The sequence below is a fragment of the Lactuca virosa genome, chromosome 3 (assembly GCF_052849685.1).
Source record: "Lactuca virosa cultivar CGN04683 chromosome 3, Lactuca_virosa_CGN04683_v6, whole genome shotgun sequence".
Lineage (NCBI taxonomy): Eukaryota > Viridiplantae > Streptophyta > Magnoliopsida > Asterales > Asteraceae > Lactuca > Lactuca virosa.
In genome coordinates, this window is record NC_136428.1 from 204957621 (window position 1) to 204966222 (window position 8602).

An 8602-nucleotide genomic window follows, 5' to 3' on the forward strand; every position below is an offset into this window, starting at 1 on the left:
AAATTTTTCGGTTTCGCATCAAGATCATTGTCAGTTGTTGTAATTTCGGCAAATCTTTGAGTTTAAGAAAACTACATGGTGGTTGATTGGCGGTTCGAAGATGACCACGATTGATTATTTCTTCTTCCAGGGGTTCATATGGGGTTGGTGCATGGTTGCAAGTCGGGAAACTCATGAACAGCTGGTGTGGATAAGGTGAGCGGTTAAGGGTTGACGGGCGTATCAGTCCTAGAAATTGGATTTTGAAGCCTATATCTGATGGGTTTCCGGCCTCGGGAAATATATTGATGGAAATTGACTCGGTGTTTGTGGTTTCGAAAGTCCCCAGTTATGCGGTTCTCACTAGAAGTTCGATCCATTAATTAGGAAGTGGTGGAATATGCTGGCATGATACTGTTTCAGTAATTATATATTTGAGGCTATCGGGTGTTTGTGTTCATCAAATACGCGAGTTATCTCGTAACAGGAAGTAGTTGGTCAGGGAGCTCGTCGTAGCCAGCGGTTCTTCTGTTTGGGATGCCAATGAAAAGATGTGGGAGCATTATCCCGGGTATTCGTTGTATCAGACTTCGAGGAAGTAGTCTAATTCAATTTGGGGAGAACTGTAACATCCCGATGATGAGGTACTTTTAATTTTGGCCTTATGACTTATTTATATTACAATTTAGACCCTAAGTAAAAGAAAGAGTGCAATAAGGTCCCTAGTGGCATTTTTGTAGTGTTGGGTTTGGGGGAGTATGTCATGCGTACGTGTGTATGATGAGCATACTAGGGCGTGCCTTAGTACACTGGGCGTACATTTGTAGGCAGGGGGTACGTTCCGGTCATGAAAACCGTAATTTTTAGGGTTTGGCTCATATTTAAACCCCATTATAGCCTCATTTCCCCTCACCTCATCAACCTCCATCCGCTTATAACGTTCTTTCAACCCTAATCCATATTGTGAAGCATTTCTGAGCTTGAGTGTGGGTGTTTTATGCCTTTGAAGAAGAAGGAAATGAGTGGAGACGATCTTGGAGGAGTGAAGCTTTTTAGATCCATAATCTCACTACCTTTTGGCATCATTTTGGAGGTATAAAGTTCTAAACTTGGAGAAGTTTCATATAGATCTTGTGTTGGGTTGGTTTTTGGTTTCTTTTTGTACCAAATGTGGTGATTCATGAACATAACATGTTCTTGACCCATTAAACTGTCCTTTCAGACCTTAGGAGGGGATTTAAGTCATAAAAACAGGATCTAAGTGGTTGGTTTTGCTCCATGCATCATTTAGAGGGTCTTAATGGATTAAGATGTTGAGTTAAGCTCTTACCTGGCATGAAAAGTAATAAATTTGGAAACTTTATGATTCTAGAGGGTATTTTAGCCCTGGATCTGAAAGTTAGACGTAAGAACTTATGAGATTAAGCACTTAATGAAGTGTGAGAGATCTGGGCGTACGCCCTGCGTCATCTGAGTACGCATCGCGTACGTAGTCAAGGCCCGCGATGGTGATCAACGATGGAGTACGCCCCACGTACCCTAGGAGTACGCCATGTGTACGTCTTCTGTGTCAACTCGGCAGAGTTGACTCGGTAGGGTTGAGCCAGCTGGGTTGACTCAATTGACTTATGGATTTTTGACCAATTTTACCTTGGACTTTGACTTTTGTTGACTCCATTGACTTTTTGACCAAGTTTGACTTTAGGTTAAACTTGAGGGTTTGGATTGGTGAATAATATTTTATATGGTTCTAATGTTAGTGGATCCGCAGGAGCGAGCAGCGTACCAGGGAACGGATCGCGGTATTCTCGGGTTTCTTCATTTCAGGTGAGTTTCGTCTCATTGTTCTGTTGGTTGAAGGCACCAATGGCGGCACTCTAGTTTTCAGTTATCTATTAGTAGAGGGATGTCTTAGGGAATGTATATAGTCACGTAGGATAGACTGACAACTCTTGATCTAGGCCCTCTTACCTGTTCCTTGTTTGGTTGTGGTTCTAGGGTAGGATCATCTGTCTGGGTGGCTATCTCACCTCTGATTATACACGGTCAGGCATTTCTTAGATTGTTACTACTTAGTATGTCGTTGTGCTGTATTGATCGGTTAGATCTATATTCTGGTATCGAGTATGCCGATAGACTGGGGTGATCTGTTAGATCTGTATTCGGGTGTCGAGTATGTTGCTATGATGTAGTGATCTACTAGATATGTATTCTGGTATTGAGTATATTGTTATGCTCTAGCGATCTGTTAGATCGGTATCCCGGTATGTAGGATGTTGCTATGCTATAGTGCGCTGTTGGATCTGTATGCTATTTGTAATTACTGGTTATCATCTGGTGGAGTGCCCTAGGGACTGTTTGTGGTTATGTAGGCTAGCCTGAGAACTCTGGGTCTAAGCTCTCTTGCATGTTCCTTGTTTGGTTGTGGCTCTAGAGTAGGATCATCTGTCCGGGTGGCTATCTCACATCTAGCTACTTATGGTTACGCACTTTGCGGAGGTTAGCTGGTAGTGGGACTGTATGCTGTGAGAGGACTATTATGTGAGAGTGAGCTATATGATTGATGTTTGCATGTTTTATGTGCCTGCTTCATCCTTGTTTGTTTATATGTTGACATATGGTGGTGGTGGGTTGAGGCGGTCCTGCTTTGTGTTGTTGGCCAAGATACCCTGTGCGGGTCGACTGTAAGTCAAAGGCATAGAGGCTCGGGATGTGCGTTTGGGTTGATGCGGTAAATAAACCCTGGTATTCCAGAAAACGGTTCAGATAGGATGAAGTCCCGGTGAGGCGGACCAGCCATGCTGAGGTTCTGTGAGCGATCCAGATAGTTTGTAGGCCGGTGCGGCGTTCCAGTCAGGCTGAAGGCTCTGTATGCATGATGTAGTTTGTTATGTGTATGTGGTGGTATTTTGGGAAAAACTCACTAAGCTTTATGCTTACCCAATTGCTTATGGTTTCAGGTGTCATCGGTGATTGTGGGAAGGCGAAGGTGGGACTGTACACACTCATCAGCAACATTGAAGATTCCGCGTTTTATATGATACTATAATTTTTAATGAATGTAATTTGGAATAAATTGTTTTCTTAAATAATGGATTTATAAATTGGAGTTTTACCTTAATTAAATGAAAATTTTGGTTGTGAAAATTGGACGTTACAAGTTGGTAATAGGACTAATCACAAGATTTGAAATTAATGGTGAACATATGGGAAGATAAGTAAAAGAAAAGATGATACCTTTACAAGTTTCTTGGCGTAGTTTGAGACGTCATCAGAAATTAATGGTGAAGGGTAGTTAGTCCTCCAACTTTCCTTCTTTTACCCCTCCCACTAGCTTTACGTATCACACTAATTGTATAAATACTTCCATCTCATGTGTCATATTCTACAAGAGATTTGCTTCGAGGTCAGCATTTGCCATTCCGTCACATGAAATCTATTGATGGGTTATCGAAATTGGAGCACCCAAACACCTATTTTGTTTAGTGCAACCAGGGGTTTCATCAGCAGGGTAGAAGTAGACCACAATTGGCTTGCCTTTGAATTTCAAGCGGCTCACAGTTTTTCCGTCTTGATCTTTAAATGTGAATGATGGGGGCACAAACCCTTTGTTTACCTACAATTGAAAACACGAAGAGAAAGATGTGTAAGATAATGAAGTAGAGAAGCAGGAAGAGACGAATCTTGGATTAAGGGTTTGTAATCGCATGTGGTGGTCGAAAAGGGGGGGGGGGCATCTAAGGGGTCGGAGAAGCAAGGCGTAAAGAGAAAGAGATGGAATAAAAGGGCCATTAGGTTAAAAAATTTAAAAAGAGGGAAACAAATTATTCAATTTTTGTTAAAGAGGGAAAAAAAAATATTAAAATTTTAGTAAAGAGTGAAAAGATGAAATTTTAGTAAATTTGGAAAAAAAATTTGAGCTCCCTCCAAATCTTATATGTTTTCACTTTTCAACATTCAAACTGTCATCATAAAACACTAATAGTGACATGTCATCATAAATCTTATAAGTTATGTGACGATATTTACCGGATTTTTTCTACACTTAAATCATGCGTGACAAACTCGACTCTACGATTTTGACGCATAAACAATTACTTCAGGTGACCATATATGACATTTAGTAATAGTGTTCAAGTGTGTGACATAGATTTTTCATGTTTTATATGTATATCGTAACTAATGCTTTGAACTTACTCTTCATTTGTCACGTGTTCCAAATTTATATGTGGCTAAATAATCAGCCAAAAATTAGCAGTGGCCTTTAGCCACATAAATGTTCGAAGGTGTTGCAATATATTTCTGAATGGTCGTACGATCGGAGTTCATATGTGGCTAACTAATAACATGAAATTTATTTTGGTATCTTTAGCCACATAAATATTCAAATGTGTAGCCGTTCAATTCCGACTATGTATGACCAATTTGCAGTTTTGTATCGGTGAAATATAATAACAAAACAAAGATTAGTTGATATTTTGTTATGCTTCAAGGACAAGTTTATATATTAAAAATAATTATTTATTATATCGAAGAAAAATTATTAGTTGGAACAATAAATATAATATATTCCTACACTATCTTTAATTTTATTTAGCTTCTACCCGAGTCCAAAAGGGGACCGGGTCCAAAAAAACATAGTTCAGCATATTTGATATCGTTTTTAAAGTCATGGACTCGGTCCATCATAATTCACTGATTCGGTCCCCTCTTCAAATGAGAAGGACCGGGACAAAAGATTATCAACGCCTTCAATTCCAGTTTTGACCTACTGAAGACGCTTCAATTCCAGAAAGAAGAAAAGCGATCCCTCTCCCCTGCTCTCCCTGCAACCGACGACCACCCAAAGCCTGCCATCTTCCTCCGACCTCGCAACCGGAGACTTATCGTCTGTTCTCTTCTAGGTGCGACATGATCTGTGTCCCTCCTCCCTCTTCCTCCCCGTGACTTCATCATCCCCTTCCAGCGCTGCCCCCCTGAGCTTCGTCTCCTTCCAGTTGAGAGTTGTTCCGATTTTAACCCCAATCGCTTATGCCTCCATCGTCCCTGGTGAACGAGTTGCACCATCGTTTCCTTCCTCACAGTTTGCCACCACCCATCCGCTAATGCTTTCCTCCTCTGGTGTCGATCGTCCCTGCAACTTCGATGGTAGGGTCTATTACTCCTGTGATAAAGAATCAGATTAGCTAGTTGTTGCGTTTTTTCTTTTTCAAAATAGTTATGAATTTGTTTATTCATTGTTTTCTCGAAACTGAAAATCAAAAATTACCATTTATGTTCTTGGAAAATTCATATTTTGACATTTTCTTCTAATTGAGCCAGTCGTTCATTTTCTTATGGTATCCACTGCTTACATATGTTTCCCTGTAACTGTATCAAGTGAATTGCTTGTTGAGTATGGGTCATCTATGGAAAATTTCCTGTAATTTAAGTTGTTATTGTAAGTTTACTCGAGGAATCTGCTCATCAGATTGATGGCAATGCTCTTCACATCTAACACTAATTGGTATGTGTATGGTTATAAATGTAAAACTTTAATCTTTCATGAGAACTAGTGTGCATTTTGTTAATTTTTGGATTATTGAATGAGTAATGTGGAAATATGGATTACGTTTGTTTTGAACATAGACTTGATTTAGCAGGGTTGTGTTGTGTTTGAAGGTTGATATTTTTTTGGTGTTGTTCTAGTTAACTTTTGTGAAATACTCCATACTAGTTAAAGTTTTATAAAGTTTTAATGAAACCTTGAAGCAGGGGTATTTTGGGCATAAAAATCATGTATGTTTGTTCGTTTTGTTGTTGTTTTGATGAGCAATGGTATTTTGGGTACAATAATGTTATCTGTATGGTTCTAAATGTTGAATTGTTTCACCTTAGCCATTAACCCAATGAATTATTATAAAAAAATTGAGGGTAATATAATCTTTTTACATGGTCAATCAGATGCAAAAGCAAACAACAAGTTTCAGTCAGAAATTAACTCAGTCAAAACTTCTAACTCAGTCAGCTTCTAACCCAATCAAATTTTAACCCAGTTAGCAACTATTAAACGACCTCTAAATATGACTCAAAGACAAGTTTCATATTTCTTTCCGTATTATTAAAATAAATTAATGTATTAAATTTTCTTAATAAAATTTATTGGTTCCAAAAAAATCTTTATTAGCATGTTTTGAGATCTTATAGGGTTTGACATGACCATCCTCCTCTTATCTAATGAGTCATCGTGACATGGCATCCTAAATTACTACGTTCATGTTCATCCTACACCAATAGGATGTTTCAACTTTGAAGGGCCTTATTAATAATTTAAATACTAAATTAAAAATATATAATTCATATAACTTATTTACAACACATTTTAATGCATGTGCATTCATAGAAGATTTGATGATAAGGTGGGTTATGTCAAGTCATGATTGTGGTGGCATATGAAAATATTTTATGTGTGTGTTTTATGGACGTATACCAACTTTCACTGTTTCTAAACACTATATTCCCAGTGTTTGATAATAACTAGAGGGAATTAGTGGCGCCCTTGGCGCTGGGTTGGATCACCATTGCGTAAATGTTGATAAAATTTTATTTTTTTGATGAAAAAACATACATTCACCTCCCGAACCAAAAAAAAAAACCAAAAGAGGTGGGGATCTACATGCATGACACAGGTCAAAAGAAACAAGATAAATTCTAAGATAATCAATTGGTAGTGTTGGCTTCTACAATTCCCCAACATGTATCAACCATAACTTCATCAACATTAATTGACTTTAGTGTTCTTATCTAATTTGATAGATTATCAGGATCAATCAGCTCACACTCCATATCAATGATTCCAACTGAAATTCATACAAAAAAATGTAATCTGATATGTGTTTTCATAAATTATTGACAACAAATTGAAATGATTGGAAACTTTGAAGGATTGGAATGGAACTGAAGCAAGTGGTTTTCTTATACCTGTAACATTCGTTCTCATTCCAAACAGATAGCCACAAGACACCCCTCTCTCAGTTTTTGTATATATCTATTAAGAAATATGAATTATAAGTGAAATTATTAATTAATATAAACAATTACAAAGATGGAATAAACTAATTTCTTGAAACCTACACATGCTAGTCCGAGCTCCGTTTATTTCCGTAAATAGTAATCCCTTGATTTACCTATAAAAAACAGATTTAAAGTTTGTTAAAGATATTTTAAAAAAAAAAACCTATCAAATAGCAACTATCAAGTACTGTCCTTAGCAATCAAACGGACTTTAAATATCTTTATACGTCCTTAGCTATCAAAACAACTACACGTAGCTTTCAATATTGCACACCAAATATCTCCGGTTCCAGTTGGGAACTGATGCTTCAAAATATGAGGGACGTATAGTCATGGGCGAAGGTTGATTCCTAACTATTAGCCACATGGGATAAGTACAACTTATTTAAAACGGATGATCAAACAAACATAATCAAGTAAAGAATCATGTAAAATAAGCTGAAATGAGCACCTTAATTGGGTCAGGCATTTCATCGAATACCTTATAGGCAGGTTTCTCACAGAGACAGAAAAGCAATAACTTTGTTGAGACTTTCCATTTGGAAGATATAACAAAATCTATCAGAAGAATGAAATTGAGTAAATGCTTAGACAAGTAGATAAACAAACAGTTAAATATGGAAATAAGAGAACACGATCTTGGAGTTATAGCTGAAGATTTCAACACCCAATAGTGTCCCGGAAATATAAATTGAGTTTATTGAAGATGTTAAAGCAATTCTAATTAAGAGCACATATGAAATACCTGCCTTGAAGAATAGAAGGAGCGGCTGAGAGAGTATACGGCGGAGATTAGAAGAAGCATCGGCCATGGAAGAAATGGAACAATAAAAACGGAGCACAAAACCGCATCCTTCTCGAATTTGTAAGACCCATGAAGATGGTGTAGTCTTCGACTTGTAGTCGGTCTTTGAAGCAGAGCATCATCTTCGCTCTGTCGGTTCTTGGGAGACGAAGACGCCCACCTAACCGGAGGAGGACTGGAATTCCAGTTCCGCCGGAGACGACGACCCCTCGAGAAGCAGCAGAGGAGTCATGTGGTATCAGAGAAAGTGGAAGAATGTAACATCGGGGTTTTTTTTGTTGAAGAAGAGGACGTAGGTGAATGGCGGTGACATTTTGATTGGCTAAAGAAGACGGTGTCATAGGGATGAAAAGAGAAATGGTGGTGTTAAAGTAAGAATGAGAAGTTAAGTGGCAAAAGATGAAAGAGAAAAAGAAGGTAAGTGGCAAAAGATGAAAGAAAAAAAAGTATACTTATCCCTAACTTTTTAAGTTTTTATGTTATATATAATAATAATAATAATAATAATAATATAACATTATGTTATTTATCAAGTATATAATGATATATTAGTTGTTAAAAATGTTGTTTAAGATAAATATTAAAAGAATACTTAGAAGATTAATGAGCCTGACAATCAATATTTATTGATGTAAACGGAAATCGGCCTGAATTGATAGATTTATTAGGGAAAAAAATCCTTGGAAAGAGAGATTATTTTGTAGCTATTCGCTAAAATATCATACTAGATGGTAGCATATTGTAGTAACATCAGTTTTCTTAGAA

At 37.5% G+C, this 8602-nt stretch overlaps 1 long non-coding RNA gene across 4 annotated transcripts; it reads right to left on the reverse strand.

Moving 5' to 3' along the window:
* Positions 1 to 4478: 4478 nt before the first annotated feature.
* LOC145166918 (uncharacterized) lies at positions 4479 to 8237 on the reverse strand. Of its 4 annotated transcripts, XR_013740800.1 has the most exons (6): positions 7782 to 8235; positions 7484 to 7590; positions 7093 to 7145; positions 6940 to 7006; positions 5249 to 5349; positions 4479 to 5143 (listed from the first exon to the last, which is right to left on the reverse strand). It is a non-coding gene; the product is annotated as an uncharacterized LOC145166918 (long non-coding RNA). The 4 variants fall into 4 exon arrangements; XR_013740799.1 differs by lacking the exons at positions 4479 to 5143; positions 5249 to 5349 and adding an exon at positions 6540 to 6818 and having other exon boundaries at positions 7093 to 7386; positions 7782 to 8237; XR_013740798.1 differs by lacking the exons at positions 4479 to 5143; positions 5249 to 5349 and adding an exon at positions 6540 to 6818 and having other exon boundaries at positions 7778 to 8232.
* Positions 8238 to 8602: the final 365 nt, after the last annotated feature.